The 21,454-nt window shown below is 48.9% G+C and overlaps 1 protein-coding gene and 1 non-coding gene across 3 annotated transcripts in view; both read left to right on the forward strand.

Moving 5' to 3' along the window:
- ZFHX3 (zinc finger homeobox 3) overlaps positions 1-21,454 on the forward strand; it is a 253,919-nt gene that overhangs the window by 126,815 nt on the left and 105,650 nt on the right. The gene's annotated exons all lie outside the window — the stretch shown is intronic.
- Positions 13,437-13,512, forward strand: TRNAT-GGU (transfer RNA threonine (anticodon GGU)). The gene has a single exon. It is a non-coding gene; the product is annotated as a tRNA-Thr (tRNA).

The following is a 21,454-nucleotide window of genomic DNA, read 5'->3' on the forward strand; positions in this document are numbered from 1 at the left end:
TGCCTCCCCATCTCTCACTTAATTTAAAGAAAAAAAGAAAAAAAGATGTAACGCCCTTGGTGTCACTTCCTGGGGCCTGGAACCAGTGCCCGAGGTTCACATTCTCACATTTTCAGCAGGACAGTCAGGTGTGCACTTTCAGGTTAGTGTGTCCCTGGGATGTGGACACGAGTCTGCTGTCTCTGTTATTTGGTGCAAGTTCGCAGATGTGGTTATGTGCTGCACAGGCTGCAGGACCGAGGGGAAGGAGGCAAGAGCACCCTCATACGCAGCACCCTAACATGCTTCGCAGTGGTGCTCACCTTTGGAGCTGGCTGGCTGAGGCTTCTGCATACCTGTGTGCCCAGCTGGGAGCTGGACCTGCTCTAGTTTTGCATCTGTGCATGTGGCTGTGTTAATTTTTCCCTGGATGGCCTTGCCTCGGCTTCTGCCTGCTGCCTGTGAGGGTTGCTAGGAAACCGGCAAGGACCTGTCTTCCCCTTGCCCGGGACAAGGTCCCAGCCAGCTTCCTGGGGCCTGGAACCAGCAGGCATCACAGGGACACAGGAGCTGAGCCAGCACGCACCGTTCACCTCTGCGCTCTGCCCTGTTCCTTCCCCTCAGGGCACCTTGCCTTCTTTGTGCACATTCGGTGGCTGTTTGCCACAGGGAAGCTTTCAGGGGAGGCCACGCCTGTCCGCTGTCATGTTGGTATTCAGATGCCTTTTATTGGGAAATGAGGGTCGCCCCAAATCCAAGTGACAATGAGCTTCCTTCTAATTGGTTTCCGTGGGCCTTTCTCAGGTTGCCATTCCTGAGCAACCTGGAGCCCCCCGCAGTTCTCTGTCCCTTCCTCTCTGCCGCCCGCCCGCACGGTCTCCTGGGCACAGTCTCCTGGCGCAGCCCTCGCCCGTGCTCCTGCCTGTCAAAGGAGGGGAAAGCTGGGTGCGTCTTTGTCCGTGGAGTCACGGAAGGAAGTCGCCACAGGGTCATTTCTGTGGAGAACTTGTCCAAGCTCCTGGAAGCTGCATGTCCTAAAAGCATGGCTGATCTGTGGCACTCTTACCTGCCTGCTTTCCGAGCACAGCGGTGGGAGAGGGAGACAAGACCTAAAAATATGAGAATTGGGCTCTGGAGAGGGAGAGAGTGAAGAGGCAAAAGCATATCTGCTCATGCTTTCTTTTTTGAGGGAGATCGGGAGGATTTATTGGCAGTATCTACCAAAATGTTAGTTCATTTTCAGTATTATTTTGTATTAGTTCCAGGCGTACCCCATGGTTAGACCATCATGTGCTTTACAGAGTGTCCCCACCGTGTTTCTAATGCCCACCTGGCACCGTGGGTAGTGATTACAGTGTTACTGTCTGGCTTCTCTAAATGCCGTACCTTACGTCCCCGCGCCTGTTCTGTGACCACCCGTCTGTACTTCTCAATCCCTTCACCCTTTGCAACAAGTCCCACCTGACCCTTTCCCCTCTGGCACCCAGCCACCTGTTTTCTGTGTTGAGGAGTCTCTTTTGATCTTGTTTGTTTATTTTGTTCTGTAGATTCCACAAATAAGTGAAATCATGTGGTATTTGTCTTTCTCTCCCTGACTTAATTTCACTCAGTGCAATGCTAAGTCTGTCCATGTCATTGCAAATGGTAAGATGTCATTCTTTTTTTTTTTTTTTTTTTTTTTGTGACTGAGTAATTCTCCACTGGACCTCTGTGCCACGCCTCGTCTGTTGGTGAGTGGTTAAGGAAGCTGCTTCCGTAGCGTGGCTATTGGCTACTGTAAAGAACGCTGCAGCGAACACAAGGGTGCACGTGTTCTTTCGGAGTAGTGTTTGGGGATTCTTTGGATGTATACTCAGAAGCGGAGTCTCTGGAGTCGGAAGGCCGTTCTGTTTTGTATTTAATTTTTTTGAGAACCCTCCATACAGTTTTCCTGAGTGAAGAGTGCCTGCTCATCTGAAAGGACGTCACTCCTGATTTTTGTTGGGTTTGCTTTAAAACCTCAGACAGTTTGTCTTCTTTCACGTGGGGAAAGTGCTCTGCAGCTTACACACAGACTACAGTTTTCCCCCTGAATGCTTATTATTATTATTATTATTATTATTATTATTATTTTTGTATTCTTCTGAAGTTGGAAACAGGGAGGCAGTCAGACAGACTCCCGCATGCTCCCGACCGGGATCCACCCGGCATGCCCACCAGGGGGCGATGCTCTGCCCATCTGGGTCGCCGCTCTGTTGCAACCAGAGCCACTCTAGCGCCTGGGGCAGAGGCCAAGGAGCCATCCCCAGCACCCGGGCCATCTTTGCTCCAATGGAGCCTTGGCTGCGGGAGGGGAAGAGAGAGACAGAGAGGAAGGAGGAGGGGGTGGAGAAGCAGATGAGCGCTTCTCCCCAGCGCCCTGGCCATCTTTGCTCCAGTGGAGCCTTGGCTGTGGGAGGGGAAGAGAGAGACAGAGAGGAAGGAGAGGGGAAGGGGTGGAGAAGCAGATGGGCGCTTCTCCTGTGTGCCCTTGCCAGGAATCGAACCTGAGACTCCTGCACACCAGGCTGACGCTCTACCATTGAGCCAACCGGCCAGGGCCCCTGAATGCTTATTTTAAGTTGATTTTATTCCTAATCATGAAGGAGTCTGGGGGCGGGCATTACTGTTGGTGAGCATGCGGATTTGTATAATTTTTCTGCCAACGTTGATCCAAATGTCAAGTGGGCTTATTCCTGCCTTCTATGTCTGAAATGTTCCTCACCACAGCATGTGTATTTCAGTTATTTTTAAAGTTGGTAAACTGATCACTGAGACTTAAAATCATTATTTCATGTTTTTGCTGTGAATTACTCTGCACCTGTTACAAATGACAGTGAACATGTATTTTTTTTAAGTTGGGAAGATGGGCTCAATGTTGTATAAAAATGTTACATACATAGAATATTTTGTTTATGTAAAATTGTGATATATTGTATGTGTAGAATAGAGATGTAAAGATGGATATAGGCAAAAAAAAAATTCATCTTGGTAATAGAGTGTGGCGGTATATTCTCTTTTTGTTCCTTTCTGTGTTGCCTTGAAAAATAACCATATATGATTTCTGAAATTTTATTCATAATGCCATCTTTCCAAGGGGTCCCAAACCTGATAGTGCATCAGAATCATCTGGTGAGCCCTTCCGAGTACAGATTCACGGGTTCCGACCTTGAGTTTGAGTCTGTGGCTCGGGGCGGGGAAATGTAAGGGAACTATGTTTCAACAAGCTCCTGAGGCACCCGGTCCTTGAAGGGCATTTAGGAAGTCCTGACCCTAAGGAAGGAATTTTCTATAGATAGAATATCTCAGAATAGTGTCTCTGAGTTTCTCTCTTTCCCCTTTCTTTACATAAGTGAGTCTAGGGGTACTTCCGACGGAGAGCATCCTGTCTGTTGAGTTATTATCTCCTTTGTTACCTGCAAGGCTGGACACAAGGGTAGAGGAACATTTCTTTCCTGTTCTGCCACAACACAGTCTTCCTCGTGATATTGTTTTGTAGAATTTAAATGATACTGTGCGTATTTTGTAAATGGCTTTTAAAAACTTTGCCGTGTGTATCTTTTTTTTTTTTTTTTAACGTCACCAAATATTTTCCCACCACGTGATTTTTTTAATAGCTGCGCGATGCGCCCTGGAATGCAGGTGTCATAGTTTATTGTGCTAACTGGCCTCTCCTCTTGGTCATTTGGTCCTTCCTGTGCCACGGACGTTCTGCACTCAAGTTGAGGACGCGTCCCTAGAATTTTATTTTATTTTATTTTATTTTACAGAGACAGAGAGAGAGTCAGAGAGAGGGATAGACAGGGACAGACAGACAGGAATGGAGAGATGAGAGGCATCAATCATTAGCTTTTTATTGCGTGTTGTGACACCTTTAGTTGTTCATTGATTGCCTTCTCATACGTGCCTTGACCATGGGACCTTCAGCAGACCGAGTAACCCCTTGCTCAAGCTGGCGACCTCGGGGTCTCGAACCTGGGTCTTCCGCATCCCAGTCCGACGCTCTATCCACTGCGCCACTTCCCGGTCAGGTGCGTCCCTAGAATTTTAAACCCATTCTCTGTATGAACTGGTTTCTAAGTTGCTCTTGATAGGATGTGGTGTTCTTGGTCAGGCCTCGTGGGTTGATTACAGGGAGTCTTTCTCCTTCTTGGATACAGAAACCAAATCATTAACTTCCTATTCTTTTACTAAGTAGCCAAATCAAACCTCTGGCTCCTGTGAAACTTGTGGTCCCTCGAAATGATCAGGGTTTTAGTGTTACCTTTGTTTTCCCGGGCTAGACAATTCAACCAGTTCTCCCTGTCCCTCAGCCCAAGGACAGGCCTTGACCTTCGCTTCTGTTTTCTTTTCCCGTTTATTTCATTGTTTCAGTGTGTGAGCTGGCTGCCCCCTCAAATGAGTAACGGACGAAAAATGACAGTAAAGTTGTCATCTTTATACATATGTATTTTCATTTATTTTTACTTTTTGTTTTTTAATTCCAAAGTATTTCTTGTCTATTGTAAAAATAAATAAATAAAATGGAACTTCTGGAAATGTAGAGAAACGCAAAAAAAAAAAAAAGTCATCCCTAATAACACCACCCAAAGATGGTTTGAATTTTAAACATTTTGGCATATATGACTTTAGCCTTTTCTATAAAAACGGGATACTATTTCTTATTCTATAGAATTTATTCTATTTTTTAAAAAATTTATTGGGGTGACATTGGTCAAGTAATAAGTGTTGGAGAGGTTGTGGAGGAAAAGGAATCCTTATTTTGTAGAATTTAAATGTGTTTTCAATAGGGTCTAATAATCTTCATCTAACATCAGGATGGTTTAACTCTTTCACGGCCCCACATAAAATTTCTGGTGGACCGACAGCGGCCTACGGACTGACCAGTGGTTGAAAACCGCTGATTTAAATAATATTGGGGGTATTTGGTAACTGGCTTTCTAAAACTTGATAATGTTTCATTTTTTTTTTTTTTAATTTTTTATTTATTTTTATTTATTCATTTTAGAGAGGAGAGGGAGAGACAGACAGAGAGAGAGAGACAGAGAGAGAGACAGAGAGAGAGAAGGGGGGGAGGAGCTGGAAGCATCAACTCCCATATGTGCCTTGACCAGGCAAGCCCAGGGTTTTGAACCAGCGACCTCAGCATTTCCAGGTCGACGCTTTATCCACTGCGCCACCACAGGTCAGGCCTCATTTTTTTTTCATACCACTCAATAACTACCCAGTTTTCAATGGCTGCCAAGTACACCACTGTATGAGATGCCATAATTCATTTAGCTACTTTTCCCTTTGACATTCAGACTGTTTCCAGTTTTTCACTGTTGTAAACACAATTCGAATAAATAGGTAATTTAGTTAAACAAATTAAAAAAAGAGCCCTTTTAATACCAAAGTTGTCACACCTGTATTTGCCTTGCTCTTGGAGTTTCACCCCCCCTCCATCCATCGTTACCTTTCACTGTTGACGATGTTTAGGGATTCCGAAGTTGAACATTTTTACATAGTGAGGTCTCTTCCTTTTTGCTTCCTTCCCTTTGGTTAAGCTTAAAAGTCTCTTCCCTCTGCCAAGATCATGTTCATTTATATCCCTTCTTAGTTGTTTTATGGCTTCATGTTTTGACACTAAACTTTGTAATCCATCTGGAGTTTATTTTGGTGTAAGTTGTGAGGCCAGGATCTCCGTGGGCTTGTTTTTTTCTCAGTGAGCTGTCCGTCCCGGCGCCCTGTAGGGAGCACCCATCCTCGCCTGCAGCCCGCGCCGCATGCTCAGCCCTTGCTCGGATCTATCTGGTCCTGTACACTTCTCATTTCATTCATGTTTTCATTATTTTAGTTTTGTACTGCCTGGGTTTAAGTATAACCCTTCTTATCAGTCATCTTTTAAAAATGATTTTAATTTTACCTGTGGATTCCTCTCTGTGGCTTTTAGAGTATTTACTTATTTATTTGTTTGTTTTTGGCGTTGGTGGGGTTGACTCCTGCCCCTGTTCAAATCTTATTAGACATGTTGGACGAGAGAGGTGCAATTAGACCAGGGGTCCCCAAACTACGGCCCGCGGGCCACATGCGGCCCCCTGAGGCCATTTATCCGGCCCCCGCCACACTTCTGGAAAGGGCACCTCTTTCATTGGTGGTCAGTGAGAGGAGCATAGTTCCCATTGAAATACTGGTCAGTTTGTTGATTTAAATTTACTTGTTCTTTATTTTAAATATTGTATTCGTTCCCATTTTGTTTTTTTACTTTAAAATAAGATATGTGCAGTGTGCATAGTGATTTGTTCATAGTTTTTTTTTTTAGTCCGGCCCTCCAACGCTCTGAGGGACAGTGAACTGGCCCCCTGTGTAAAAAGTTTGGGGACCCCTGAATTAGACTATTCTGAGCTACCATAGACGTTTTCCTCCAGGTTGACTTTGATTGATGATAAGTGTTCTTTGCGCCCAAATTCTTAAGTACAAAGACCTCGTACCCATGCTATCATCAAGATTCTCCTCTTCGTAGACTGTTCTCGAGGATATTGTGAGAGATGAAGTCAAAAGTCAGTAAGTCCCCTCCAATAGTCCCCTGATCTATCAGTTCAGTATTATTAGTAGAGACAGCAGCAGTGACATTGTTTGGAGGGGGCACAAGGGGAGAGGTAAGGAAAGAAAGAAGTCTCTTGTTCTGTATGTGGTGAATTTATGTTTACCTTTAGTGATTCATTGTTTTTCTAAGTTCCTACAAACAACTGCTTAAAGGATTTTAGATTCTTGCCACATACAATGTTTCAGTCTATAATTTTCAGGTTCTGGCACCATTAAAAAAATCAGGAAATGGTCCCCTCTTGAATGCTATTTTATTTTTTCTGGATGAGGCAAAACATTGAAATGCATGGGAAAGAATACATTGAAACACTAAGCTCTTGTTTGGCCTGTATCTGTTTTGTTTTAGAAACAGCCCTTAGTGGAAGCATGCCTGACACATAGTAAGCTCTCGGATAACAGCTGCTGTTAACCACACTCCTTGGCATTTAATAAAATGAGTATATATGATATATGTTACTAGAATTCACGCCGAGACTCTTGTCTTGAGGAGAGGCATTTCCGTTTTCCTCTTTAAGATCTAGAGCTCCGTGGACGTGTGTAAACAGCGGCCAACCACACTGACCCGGGAAACTCCCGTTGGGATAAGCACCCGGGGCCCCTCCTTCTGTTTCGGGGTTCTGTGACTGTAGGTGCTTCTGGAAGGTCTACTTTGTGCTCACTCAGGAGAGTGGTTTAAGTGTGGTGTTGAAAGTTGAATGATGGGGTTCTTTATTAGTGCCATTTTAAAGGCACATTTTTGTAGCTGAAACAATTGAAGAACAATCCCAGCCGGGGTTAAATGGGGTAGAGTTGAATGAGAACTGTTTGGAGAAGACAGGGTGGTGTGGGCATCCCTGAAGGAGGCATTTGTTGCTTCCTGCTCACCTCATCGTTCTTTTCTGTGGCAAAGGATAATGGTAAAAGATCAGGGTGGGAATTAAATAATACAGGTTACTTGGGGGGGAAGTGATGGTTCTTCTCCAAACTTTCCCTGGTTCCTTTCTTGTTTTTCTAGTAGCAGCTCATTTCCTCGTTTCTTTTTTGTTGTCAAAATATAAAATAGGTAGTGATGATTGGGATTACTAAACAGGTACGCCTTCAGCCATTTGCCTGCGGTAGGTCTGGGAGTCATGGGGCAGTGTTCCCCGCTTGGTCTGGGCTGTTAGTCCCTTCCTGTCTTGGCATCGCTCTCCCCACAGCCAGAGACTTGCTCCAACTCTGACCTCTGTGCTTCATTGCTGTCTCTGCCATGGGGAACTCTCAAGAGTAGTGGGAAAAATCAGTGTTCTTGGGGGAGATAATTGCAGGTAGGTCTTGGGGACACATGGGCTGGGATATCAGTAAGCATTGTGCCCCGTGGCTTTTAAGCATCTTCCATTGATAAAGAGGGCCCTAGATTAGCTCAGGTGTTCTGTGTTCCTGGCCACAATGTAAGATAAACAAGGACTGTCCTCTGATGGGCTAGGAGTCCTTAGACCCACAGCGCTGACCACAAACAAATGCCACGTGGGTACGCCTCTCTCTGGAGAAGCCTCTGTTTCATGCGTTTCTTGGCATACTGCTCCAAGTCACTGTCTTCTTTCTGAATTACACTTTGCTGCTCCGCAGGACCGCCTTGAGGTTTTGGGAGTTGTAGATCAAGACTCTGGGTAACAGAAAGCTGTCCAGAAAAGCATGGTCTCTAATGCCGGGCGACCTAAGTTCGAATCCTGCCCCTGACACTTAGTAACTCCGTTGTTGCCATGAGCAGGTGACGGACCATATGATACCGTGTTTCCCCACCTGTAATTTTGAGTTGGTCGTTGAGATGTTGCGACATCACCTTCATCAGGCTGTTGTGAGGGGTAAGTGAGCAAATATATGGAAGTGTGCAGGGCCCTGCCTGGTGCATCGCAAGGGCTCTGCGGCTGTGAGCATTCATTCATCTGTATTGTTGAGAGTCCAAGGGTTCAGAGCCGAGACCACAACCCCCTGACTTTCCAGAGAGACATTTTCATTAGATTCTTCTGTGTGCACGAAGAGAAGTGTATCTCTTACAAGATATTTTAATTTTATTTAACAATGTATTAATAATAACCAGAAGGTGGAGCTTTATCCCCCTCTCCTTGACTGGGGGCTGAACTTCATGACTCACGTCTAGTGACTCAAGTGTGGAAAGGGACAGAGTCAACTTGCGCCAGAGGGGAGCCTGGCAGGCACCACCCCCCCAGAGCGATCGAGAGTAGTGTAACCATCGAAAAGTCATGTTGGTGTAATATACCCCTGATAGGATGCAATGTGAAGGGTTTAAAAAAAAAATCTGTAACCTCAGTCTTTGTTGCTAGAGAAATTGGAGGAACTGTCTCAGGTTAGAAGATGTAACAACTCAGTGCAACGTGGGATCCTGGTTTGGATCCCAGACCAGAAAAAGGGTGTGCGTGGAAACAGGGATGGAATTGAAATAAAGTCTGTTCATTAGTGATCGCACTGTACCGATGTCACTTTTCTTGGTTTTGACAAATGTCCCAGATGTTAAGACATTTATGAAATAAAGCTGTTAACATTAGGGGAAGCTGAATGAAGGGCATATGGAGACTCCATACTATCTTTGCTGCTCTTCTGTACAAATAAATTATTTCAAACCAGCCAAACAAACAACCTCCCTACAAGATGAGCTTGTTCGGAACGCTGTTTCATCTCTTTAAGAGACTGGGCAGGGAGGAGTGGAAGCTCCGCCCCTGCCTGCTGTGCTGTGAGGTTGTGCCCCTCAAGGGCAGCGGCTGGATTTCCTGTTCCTTCCAGCCCTTTTTCTCTGTGCACATAAACATTTTTATTAACAACCTTTAAAAGATTTTTTTTTTTTTTTGCTCTCATTCTGATTCCATGTGCCTTAGACGTTGCAAACCTTTCCACTTTGACACAACTATTTTCCAAATAAATTCCTTTTTGGTTCAGATGTTGGCTCTTTCTCGAGACTTATTTAAAGCGGTATTTGTTTAGCCAGTGCTTAATTTTATTTTCCACTCATACTTCTAACCCATCCAGGTCCCACTTATATTGCCTCTGCCCTTGCCAGTCTTTCTGAAGCCTCCCAAATTAGCATCATCTGAGAATTTAATTAACTTGCTGTTTACTAAGCCTCTCTTTTCAAGATAATTAATGAGGATGTGAAGTGACGTGGGGCCCGACACTGCTCCCAGTGGCCCCGTAGCCGGGCCGACCCGAGTGGCCCTGCGGGCTCTCGGTGTCCCCCCTCCAGCTGGCTCCCCGGCTGCGTGGCCACACTAAGTGCACGTACCAGTGAGCAGATGTTTGCTTAAAATCAGGCTTTCCCGCCTCACCTTTTACCCACTCATTTTCTGCTTTGTTAATTAAAAAGCCTCATTTTACTTAGAATGGAATGCATATTTTCTGTTGAATTCCCTAGACAGAATCTCTGTTACCGGGCTTGAAATTAAACTAGCTGAGAGAGTCAGGTGGTACAATTCCCCTTGTTTCTGCAGACCTGGCAGCATGGCATCTCCTGCGTTTTTGTCCCCACCCCCCAGCCCCCCACCCCAGCTCTCTCTAAATCCAGGGAATTCAGTGCCGTCCACCGGAACTTTCTGCAGCGATGGAAAGGTTCCGTGTTGGCGCTGCTGTCCAACGCGGCAGCTACTGGCCACAGGTGGCTCCTGGTCACTTGAGGTGTGGCTAGTGGGATGGAGAAACTGATTTTATTTAAATTAATTTAAATCTAAATAGTCGCAGGTGGCCCACGGGGTAGCATGTCGGATAGCCGTCTTCTTCTTCCGCCGGGGGTTTTCTGTGGCGGTCTGAGCCCCCGAAGGCCCCACGCCGTCTCCTCCGCGGCGGCCGCCTCCCCCGGCAGAGGAGGCAAACGGGTCGCACCGTCCCATCCGGCAAGCGGTAATTAGGAAGGTAAGTTTTCCAAAGCAAAAAGATGTTACTTTCTAAATCCAAATGTAAATGACTTGGATTATCCGTGTCACTGAGCGCTTCATTCATGCAGATAATTGAGAATTGACAGTGTCCTTTTCCCTCAATTACTTCCTGATGGTTCCATGTGTTACAACAGGAGAAACACGAGGCTGTTTTTAAATAGCTATGTTAATGTCCTCATTAATTTTACCTTTTCCTACCAATTAACAAATATTAACTCCTGTGGCAGAATTGAGTTGGCTTCCCTGGCGAAGCCACATTCATCCCGAGCGCCCCCTGGGCGCCGCAGCCCGGGGGAGCTCCGCGTCTTGCGCCCTTTGCGTGGTGTGCGGCTCAGACAGAGCTGCTGTTGCTCAGGGGGTGATTCGCAGTGGAGCTTGGTGTGGTGCGCCCAACCGTGGGCCAGGACGAGAAGGCCTGGGCCGGACTGCCGGGGCTCTGCTCACACGGCACAGCCCAGCGGTGACAAACCCAGTGCCCGCAGGGGCTGTGAGGCGTCACATGTGGTGCTAACACGGGGCTGCCGAACGCCTGCTCCTCTTACCCGGATACGTGCTGACAGGACAGACTGTGGAGCCAGCACAGCCAGGTAGCTCGCTTTAAAAAAAAAAAAAAGGAAAGAAAACCCTGGTGATAAGGGAAATTTACAGATTTTAATGTTATTAATTAAGTTCTTAAAACTCCAAGAGCTGCGCGGCTCATAACCAGCAGGCTGCCCCAGTTACTGCCAGTTTGCGATCTGTCTTAACTCTTTCCTCTGTCCACTGGATCCTTTGAGTCCTGCCCGCTAAGCTGGCCACTCTGACCGCTGGTGTCTGCAGGGCTCTTCATTGATAGTCTCAATGATCGGGTAAATTATTTTGCACAGGGATTATTAGCACATCACTGCCAAAAGGGAGGATCTGTCAAGTCACTTGTTTTTGTTATGGGAGACAGAGAGAAAGGGACAGATAGGGACAGATAGGAAGGGAGAAGTATCAGTTCTTCATTGTGGCACCTTAGTTGTTCATTGATTGCTTTCTCATATGTGCCTTGACTGGCTCCAGCTGAGCCAGTGTGACCCCTTGCTCAAGCCAGTGACTTTGGCCTCAAGCCTACGACCTCGGGGTTTCAAACCTAGGTCCTCTGTGTTCCAGGTCAGTGCTCTATCCACTGAGCCATCAATCACTTGTTTTTATAAATAAAGTTTTATTAGAACACAGCCATGCCAGCTTTTTAACATATATATCCATCACTGCTTTTGTGTTATGGCATAATTGAGCAGTTGCAACAGAGACCACCTGGCCCTGAAAACCTAAAATATTTACCATCGAATGTTTACCCGGGTGGCTGACGTTCTGTCTAGAGTGACGGAACCATGTTTTCTAAGAGGATGTATCTTGATGAATTTTGGGGAAATTATGGAGACATCGTTTTACTGAAACCGCCTTTAAAACTGCAGTTGTTGTCAGCTCTGTTGGTTCTGGTTTATTTCTGTGATCATAAGAATTTGCTTATTAGATGTTGAATGCGGTGACCCTGGTTTCATGGTAACTAACCTGCATCAGCTTCTTGCTAATGTACTGCTGGTCATTTGACTCAGTAGACTGAGCAGCTTTCAGCGTTTCTATGGGAAGGGCACTGCTCATTAGTGGATATGTGCAGCCTTCAGTTTAGCTAAAATCTGAATGCTTTCTCAAGCTGAAACAGTGGGCATTATTCTAAATGTTAAGTAATATAGCTCTCTACAAAGACAAAGTGCTTCCCCATCATTATTAGCTGTGCGCCGTCATTCCTCACGATAATGCCGTGGAGCAGCTTCTTAGTATTGCTATCCAGGGTTTTTATCACTGACATGGGCAGGAAGGGTGACTTGCTGAAGGTCATATAATAACAAAGCCCACTGGCAATTTGTGTCATCTCATGAGTCATGTTGGCCCTGGGACGGCAGCTGGCACCAGCACGACCCACACCCAGAGGCAAGCCAGTCCTTCTGACAGGTTCTCCCCTTGCAAAACCCAATGATTGCATTAGCGAGGTAAGTGAATGGGTGATCCAGGAATTAATTCGTCTTCATTTAGACCAATGACCTCAATGTCATCAGATGGTGACAAAGACTTTCTGAATCTTCATGTGCCCCTTCCAGCTGATTCTCGTCCCCTGACACCTATAAATATTTTTTTGTTTTCATTTTGCTTGACTGTTTATGAAGCATGTTCACGCTGGTTGACCCACTGGAGCCTCCTGGCCCCTCCTTGTGTGCTGGTGTTGTTCCATTCCACAGCCGAGGAGGAGCTTTGTCTCAGAGCCCCCGTGCTCTGCACGGCTCCTCACCCCGCCTGTGTTCTCGCGGTGGACTGACCTGCCTCTGTGTGCCCAGTAGGAGAGCTCAGGGTTCCTGCCTTCAGGACCCTTCTAGTCTCCTTGGGGAATATTCCACATCCATAAAGGTGATAAGCAGTGCTCAGGGCGTCAGTGGGGAAAGATGTGCTGAGAGGTTGAGACTCTGCGGTCAGAGGAGACGGAGTCCCCGCAGACAGAACTAGAATGGAGGGTGGGGTGCTCAGAAGGGAACAGAATTTGGCTGACCTGGACTACTGGAAGGGTACATGGGCGGACACGGCATGAGCCTATGCCTTGCGCACATGTGCGCGCGCGCCTCGAGTCAGCATAGCTGGCTGGAGACACACTGGTGCAGGGGAGTGGTGGGTGATGAGCTGCTGTAGTGGACAGCCTTTCTCGTGTTCAGTGAGTGATAGAAATGCTGTTTCAGTGAGAAGAGGAATCCTCCTTTTTTTACGTGAGGAAAGGAGCAGTAACGTGAACAGACAGGAATGAACAAATCCAATGCAGGAAGAAAGACCACTATAAAAATATTAGTGTTACTGCGGGGGGGGGGGGGACGACGACAGGTCATTGAAAATTTTGTATTTTAAGAAATAAACCTTTACAGTACCGATTAAAAATGTATCGAGGCCCTGGCTGGTTGGCTTAGTGGTAGAGCGTCGGCCTGGTGTGCGGAAGTCCCGGGTTCGATTCCCGGCCAGGGCACACAGGAGAGGCGCCCATCTGCTTCTCCACCCCTCCCCCTCTCCTTCCTCTCTGTCTCTCTCTTCCCCTCCCGCAGCCAAGGCTCCATTGGAGCAAAGATGGCCCGGGCAGTGGGGATGGCTCCTTGGTCTCTGCCCCAGGCACTAGAGTGGCTCTGGTCGCGACAGAGCGACGCCCCTTGGTGGGCAGAGCATCGCCCCCTGGTGGGCGTGCCGGGTGGATCCCGGTCGGGCGCATGCGGGAGTCTGTCTCTCCCCGTTTCCAGCTTCAGAAAAATACCAAAAAAAAAAAAAGAAAAAAAAATGTATCGAAACTTTATATGAACACAGAGCAGGTTCCTGGACTTGAGATTCCAAAAAGACGTCCCCTGCCAGTCGGGGTGGTGGTTGAGTGAGTGGCCGCATCTAATGCTGTAGCCCCGGGCAGGCTGGGTCCAGATGTCACCGTGCACCAGTGGCGTTTTAGCTACTAACCAGTATGATGCCTGCTGTTAGCATCCTGGTGCCCTTGAGCTAGTGCCTCCTCGTCGGCTGACACTGTCTTTCCCCGGATGCCTCTAAACCCCACCATTTTGCTCAAAGAAAAATTCCCAGTTGCCAGTTTTCCAGCTGCAGCTTTCTGGTCCTGGGATCTCACTGGAGAACATGCCTCGCGGCGCTCCGGCAGGTTTTGTCAACAGCCAGCAGATCTTCTGTTGCAGGTCCTTTCCGTCTCACCGCCGGGTCCTGGTCCTGCTGGAGCAGAAGGAGCTTGTTGGCTATAAGGAGAGGGTGTCTTGCTCAGTGTGGACCGGCTGGTGAAAAGCCTCCCTGCAGTTTTCTGCTTAAAAATAGGTTTTAAAAAAAATGTCTCACTGACTGGCCTCGCAGCCACATTCCACTGGGAGCTGGGGAGCAGGGTGGGGAGTTGGCATCTCTGAACCAACTGGCTTAGAAGTCTCTTGGGAGGGCTGGCCAGTCAGGCGGAAGGCTGGGGAGCCCGGAGTCTGGGTATACACCGGAAAGGGAAGGGGATCAGCTAGGCCTTTGCCTCTGAGCCCATGTGGGGAATGGTCCCTTCCTCACAGATCCCAGCGTTTGAAGATTGATGACAGTGAGCGACGTAACCAGTTCCTTAGGGTCTAGACCGCAGCCATTCTCAGCAACATCAGTCTTGCAGGAGGACAGGAGATTAGGGAAGAAAATAAAGGGGTGTGTGCGTGTGCTCGTGTGTTAGAAAGTCCCGTTCAAGCCTGGGGACCGTCCAGCTGCTCAGCCGTGTGTCTGTGAGTGCCCAGCCAGCCACCACCTGTCACATAGCCGAGCGCTGCCACACCACTCCATTCACTCTTGCAGACATTTTATGTTTAGAACTCAAAATGTGTACTAAATAGTTTCTATAAAGGTGTGGTAGACTCTGTGAACTTGTCCTTGGAGTTCTGACGGCTGGAGTCACCTCCCCTGAGGGGCGTTTCTGACACCTGTTTTCTGTCCCTGTCTTTTGTGGTCTTCCGTATGTTCTAGTATGTTCTAGATCAGCGGTTCTCAACCTGTGGGTTGCGACCCTGGCGGGGTCGCCTAAAGCCATCGGAAAATACATAATGCATATCAGGTATTTACATTCCGAATCATACCTGTAGCAAAATCACAGTTATGAAATAGCCACCAAAATTATTTTTTGGTTTGGGGTCACCGCAACATGAACTGTATTGCGGGATCACAGCATTAGAAAGTTGAGAACCACTGTTCTAGATGTTCTCAGGATCCCCAAGACTTGCAGCTGAAATTTGTCGGTTTAATAGTACAAGAGCTCTCGTAAAAGAGCATAGTGATGTTGAACCTCTGTGAACACATCGAGGATGTAGACGAAATGGAAAGATACGTGCCAGTGACCGGCTAAGTTCTGCTCTGGCTGCAGGGATATTTTGGTGGATTCAGAGGTAGAAAGAGAAGCACTTTGGGGATCCATGTGCTTTAAAAAAAAAAATGAAGTCCCTAAGTACAGCTATTTATAGTAATTATATCCTGCCTTAAAATTTTATTTAAACAAACAATAAATATTAGCAAATGTACTTATTCTCTCAGTCCCAAATTCCTGTCTCGGTCCTGAAGAAATGTAGAGCCCCGTGTGGAAGTCACGTGAAGCATACGCTCAAAGGAAATACTGGTGGTGGGCACGGATGGGGACCTCGAGGCAGGGAGACAGCTGCGGCTCAGGTGTGATGGGGAAGGACGTCTGGGTGAGGGTGCCATCGATCTGCCCTGCGACTTATGCAGTGAGCATTTCAGCAGGTGGAGAAGGGTATTCAGAGGGTTTCCCAGCAGGAAAGACACCCCAAGACCACAAAGATCAGGGTTGGTGGGTACCACAGGAAGTGCCAGGAGTCTGTTTTATGTGGGGTGTGGAATGGAGTGGTGGGTTGGAGTCTGAAATGGAGGAAGGGAGTTTAAGTAGATTAGGTAGATCTTGGACAGCAAGTTCAAGACCAAGAGTAACAACAAAGCATCGTAGGATTTTCATCGCTTATTCAGACTTTCGGCCAACAATTTTTTAGTGCCTTTTATGGCTCAAGAGCTTTGCTGGGCTGGAAAGAGACAGGTTGGTCTCCCAGCCTGTGCAGTGCCGTTCCGGGCATGGCTTGTGACATAGTGAGATCAGTACGGTAGGGAAGCTGCCACAGGTGGGCACTGGGCCCAGAGGAGGCAGCGGGGGAGCCTGGGAGTTGCAGTCCTGAGAACCGGGCTTTTGCACAGGAGAGACCTCATTTCTCTCGCTGTATATATATTATCTTTGGTTCTGCTCACCTCGATACCTCTGAAATGACCCAGCCATTCTCATTTAATTCATTCACAGCCCGAGACTGTTAGCTTTTAAAATTGAGTGGCGCAACCCACGCCCTGAGCTTTTCCAACTTGTAAGGTGGAGTTTGCACACAGGCCTCATTCATTCGGCTTCGTTTTCCCAGAGGCCTTGCATTCTGGAGCAGGTGGGCGGTAGGCTTTGATCCAGACCTACAGTGAAATGTCGAGGTTTCCAGATAGTTCTTGGGCACCGAACTGTTCCTGATCCAGAAAGGACAGACTTGTCATCTCACCTTCTGAGACGGTGGTCATCAAAGGGGCTTGCATCCGAGTTGCTTGGAGAGCTTGTTAAAACCCAGATCGCTGGCCTCTACCCTGGAGTTCCTGTGGGTGCAGATGTGGCTGAAGGGGCTCCTGGGGAGTGCTGATGCTGTCGGTCCAGGGGCCCCACCTCGAGAACCCCTGCTCTAAGCCGTGCATGCCCTGGGGACAGGAACCTTCCTCCAGTGGAGCGCTTTCTTGGGGACTTCCCGGTGGGTGGTCTCCCCAACCTTCTACAGCACGGGGGCGGGAGAGAAGCTGCACAGTGGCCTCGGAGGGAGGGAGCCGGCTCTGCAGAAGCCCGTGGAGCACCCATGGCTTCCCGAGAGACTTCACACTCCTGCAACGTCTGGGCAGCTTACAACCGGGCGGGGCCGTGTGAAATGGGACCCCGTAGAGTCCTGACTTTCCAGCTCCTTGTCTGTGAGGGAGCAGCCATTCTCAAGACCAGGCCCTGATCTCAGAAACGGACGTCAGCCATTGGGAGTGGTGGTTTTGTGCTCATCTGTCTTTGGTCCCTGGTCCCCCAGTCTGGCTGTTGGACGTCAAGATTCAGCCTTGTCTTCATTCTGTCCTGCTGGTTGGCACTGGGACCCTTCTGTGAGAGACGCCCCCACCCTGCCTTGAGATCTGGAAATGGTGTTGAGGAGATGAGGACATTCGTATACCACGACAGCCCCCCCCCCCCGCCCCAGGGAGGCCAGCAGACACCCGGAGACCCTGCAGCCCAGCAGTGCTCCGGTCTCTGAGCTCCAGCCCATTGGAATGATTAATTGATGTCCTCCACTGTGCTGGACAATTAAGGAAAGCAAGAGAAGGAGGGAAAAGTCTTCAGTTAGACCTAATTTGGCACCATATTGTTTTCTGTTAATCTATTTTGTTTTCTGTCCGTCTGTCCCTAGGGACGGGTGCCTTGCTGCTTGCTGAAGCATGCATAACTAATGTCCTCATTAAAGGCTGATCTGTTTATCAGGGCCATGCGAGGAAGCCAGCCTTCCAAACTGAGGCGCAAGCTGGGGGCTGTTACCTCCCCCTGGGCCTTAGCCCCACCTCATTAAGCTGGTCCAGGCTATTGATTGGGAGCCTGTGTTTGGAAGAGTCTTACTTACTCCATGCATTACCTTGACAGATTGATCAGATCTGATTGAGAACCTCTTAAAGGAACGAACAGCTGTAATGGGAAAGTTGGACTCTGTCATCCGTTAGGATGATTCTGGGAGCAAGAAGAACAAGGCTGACATCTTGGAGCAATTGTATTTACAATTAACATGGCTGAGAACGATTGCCTCTATTGATCCCCCCTTCCTGCAATTACAGCCCCATTGTTTACATTCCAGCACTTCAGTTATAAAAAGGAAATTCAATAATTATTGCATTATTTAAAGTTAAAGTGCCACAGAGTTTGCTGGCTACGCTTGCTGGTTGATTTAACGTTCAGTAAAATCCATGCTGAGCTCTCCATCTTGAGGCCGAACAATATCGGCTTTTAATGAGACTTAAGAAGGGGGGGGAGGGAAGGAGAGCAGAACCCCGTCCACCGGGTGTTTGTCTGGGTTATTTATGGGGGGAGCCCGAAAGCGGGGCAGGGAAACCAGCCGTGTCATCGTTTGCCAAACTGCATCCCCTGTCGCCACGTGGCCGTCCGCCAGCCGCCTCCCGGCCCCGACGCGGGCTCCGCTCTGCTTCCTCAGAAACTTTTCTCTCTCTTTTCACTCTCTGGGTCCCTTGTCCCACTCGCACAGGTGTAACCCTCCCCTTCAACTTCCAGCCAGATCCATGGAATTTAAGGAGAAATAGCGAAAAGCGTCTCAGCCGCCAGAATGAGCACCGTCGGCGGATTTGTCGAGAGGGACGTCTTCTCCCCTGCCTCGTCACCTTTCCCACTTCCTCTTCTAAGGGGAGGGGGGGGGGGGAACGATACCGAAGAGAAGCACCTCTTCGAAAGAAGAAGCCAACCGTTCGCATGCTCGCTGCTCCCTGTCTCCCAGCCCCCCCCCCCCCCCCCCGGCTGACAGTGTCCCCTCTCAAAACGAAGGTGATGAGGGTGTTTGTCAGCACGTCATGGAGGGTTTGAGCACCGGCTTCATGCTCTCAGTGGCAACAACTGGGAAGCTCAGGAGCAGGGGGGTGATTTTAAAGATCATCATCTTTTTCTCGTGTTTGGTTTTCCACGCCGCCACGGGGCCCGCTTCCAGCAAGCCAGCTGGACAGGCGCGCTCAGCGGGGTGCAGAGCTCCCGAGGAAAAAGGGATGCCTTACGCCTCGCTGTGGAGAGAGGGATGTGCTTTCAGCCACAGCCCCAGCCCGGGAAGGGCTAGACTGCAGGTGTGAGAGGGGCGGGGAAGATGAACGGAGCCAGTTCTGATGTCTGCGAGGTACCTGGTGTGTGTGGGCCAGTCGCGCGCAGCTGCTTCCGTGGGACTTTTTCGTTAAGCAGGTGAATTTTTGTGAGCCAGGCATTGCGTGAGTTATCCGGTGCACTGTGTTATTGAGTTGGGAATACTCTGGGGGAATAAGGATGGGAGCAGAGATTTTAGGCCCTGGAGATCTTCCCACTTGTATTTCCTCGTATTCTGAGTTGGATCGCTGTCCCGTGGAGTCGCCGTCCAAGCCAGAGCGGCAGGTGTCAGTGTGGTTGCATCACCTGGGCAATGGTTAGAGATGCACATTGTCAGGCCCTATCCCCAGCCCAACAATCCGTGGCAACCCTTAGGGAGCCCAACAATCCGTGGCAACCCCCCCCCCCCCCCGTGCTTCTGAGGCTCCACTCAAGTTAGAGAGCCACTGAGTTGGAACACCGTCTGCATCCTTCACCAAGCCCGTGGTGTTGCACCTGCCAATCGGAAATGAGGAGGTAAATATCTGGTTTCAAGGGAGGAAGATGGTGACTGTGCCAAAGATTTGGGCAGTCCCTCACATCTTCGAAAGGATTTTCGCGTATGTTTTCTCATGTGGTTTTTTAAATTGCCTCCGAGGAAGACGGCATGTATCAACATCTCCGTTTTACAGATGAGGTGACGCACCTGTTCTGACCACCAGGCGGGTGTTTTATTCTGCTGCGTTGACTGTCGTGGGATTAGAGGTACAAAATATGCAAGTACTTCACTGTGGGTTTGGGGGAACCGGGGCGGTGTCTGCCAACCATTTCAACCGAGTTTTCCTCCTTTTCCTGGGCCTCCCCCAGGATGTTGGCAGGTGTGATAAAGAACACAGACCTCGGCCCTGGCCAGTTGACTCAGTGGTAGAGCATCGGCCTGGTGTGCAGAGGTCCTGGGTTCGATTCCCGGACAGGGCACACAGGAGAAGCACCCATCTGCTTCTCCACCCCTCCCCCTCTCCTTCCTCTCTGTCTCTCTTCCCCTCCCGCAGCAAGGCTCCATTGGAGCAAGGATGGCCCGGGTGCTGGGGATGGCTCCTTGGCCTCTGCCCCAGGCGCTGGAGTGGCTCTGGTCGCGCCAGAGCGACGCCCCGGAGGGGCAGAGCATCACCCCCGGTGGGCGTGCCGGGTGGATCCAGGTCGGGCACATGCGGGAGTCTGTCTGACTGTTTCTCCCCGTTTCCAGCTTCAGAAAAATACAAAAAAAAAAAAAGAACACAGACCTCGATTTTCATTATGTTGGCGCCTTGATGGGCAAAGAAATCGAGTAAACTGATATGGCGTTATGGGAGGGGCGTGGGCTGGTGGTGTGGATCCAGGCTCTGCTGGCATCCCGGGGCATGACCCTTGGACAAGTGATTTAAAATATAAACACCCTTAGAAGTCGGCCCAGTGTGCGCTCAGTATCCTGTCTATGTCGTAGTTTCTAGAGGTCACAGTTTCTCTCCTGTTAACCAGGATGCCTCTCTGGGTCTGGGGAACAGGAGGATGGTTATAAGGAAGGACATGGGTAAGTTGACTAGATGTTTCTTTCCATCCCACATTTTAGAATTTAACTAATTTGAGCAATAATGATAGTAATAAGAACCTAAGTTATTATGTATAAAGGCTAGGCGTGTCCCTGGCACTGTAATAAGCGCCTTATAAGAATTATCTTGTGGAATCTTCCCAGTGGTGCTCTGAAGAGGCTCTGTGGTTGTCAGTGTTGCGGACGAGGAGACGGAGGCCCAACAGTGACTGTAACTAGGGTAGCACCGTGAGTGAGAGCCAGAGGGAAGGTTTCCCACCGGGCTTTGTCTGCATCTAGAGTGCCCAGAACCACCCCTGCTGGCGGCAGTTTGACGTGGCGTTGGTGAGGACAAGCCAGAGCGGCCTGTGTGCGGTGGCCTTTACTTTGGTGTGGGGCTGACCGCTGGGAGAACTGGAAGGTGGGGCTAGGGAAGGAGTGTGTCTTACTGAATGGGGACAGCCACTCTTGTCACTACCCTGTGGTACCGAAGGCGGGGAACTTCTGGTCCGAGGAGCTTTAGGTCATTTCTGGAGGGCAGTCTCGTTGCTGTGAGCCTTGTGGGCCCCACTTGGTTTTATGCACCCACATGCCGCCCTCGGCTGCCCAGCCTCCTTGGTAGATGCTTCTTTGACCATCATGGAAGTTAGCCACCGTTTCGCTTGTGACCTCATGCGCCGACGGGCCTCTTCGTTAGGGAGAACCCCTCCATGGTCGATGAGCTTCCGCTCCCTTCTGGAGTTTGCCTAATGGAAACGGAGACTGGTTACGCGGAGGCATCCGCATTCCACAAGAGCCCTTCCTGGGAGTCTTCTAGAAAAAGATTCAAAGCCACGGCAGATACAGACTTACGCTGTTCCTCTTCCTTCTAGAATTATTTTTTCTACTTCTCTCCAGGGAACACTCCCATTGAGACTTTGGCGTCCGTGGAGGGGTCATTCAGGTGAGGGAGAAGAC

The sequence above is a fragment of the Saccopteryx bilineata genome, chromosome 9, assembly GCF_036850765.1.
Source record: "Saccopteryx bilineata isolate mSacBil1 chromosome 9, mSacBil1_pri_phased_curated, whole genome shotgun sequence".
Lineage (NCBI taxonomy): Eukaryota > Metazoa > Chordata > Mammalia > Chiroptera > Emballonuridae > Saccopteryx > Saccopteryx bilineata.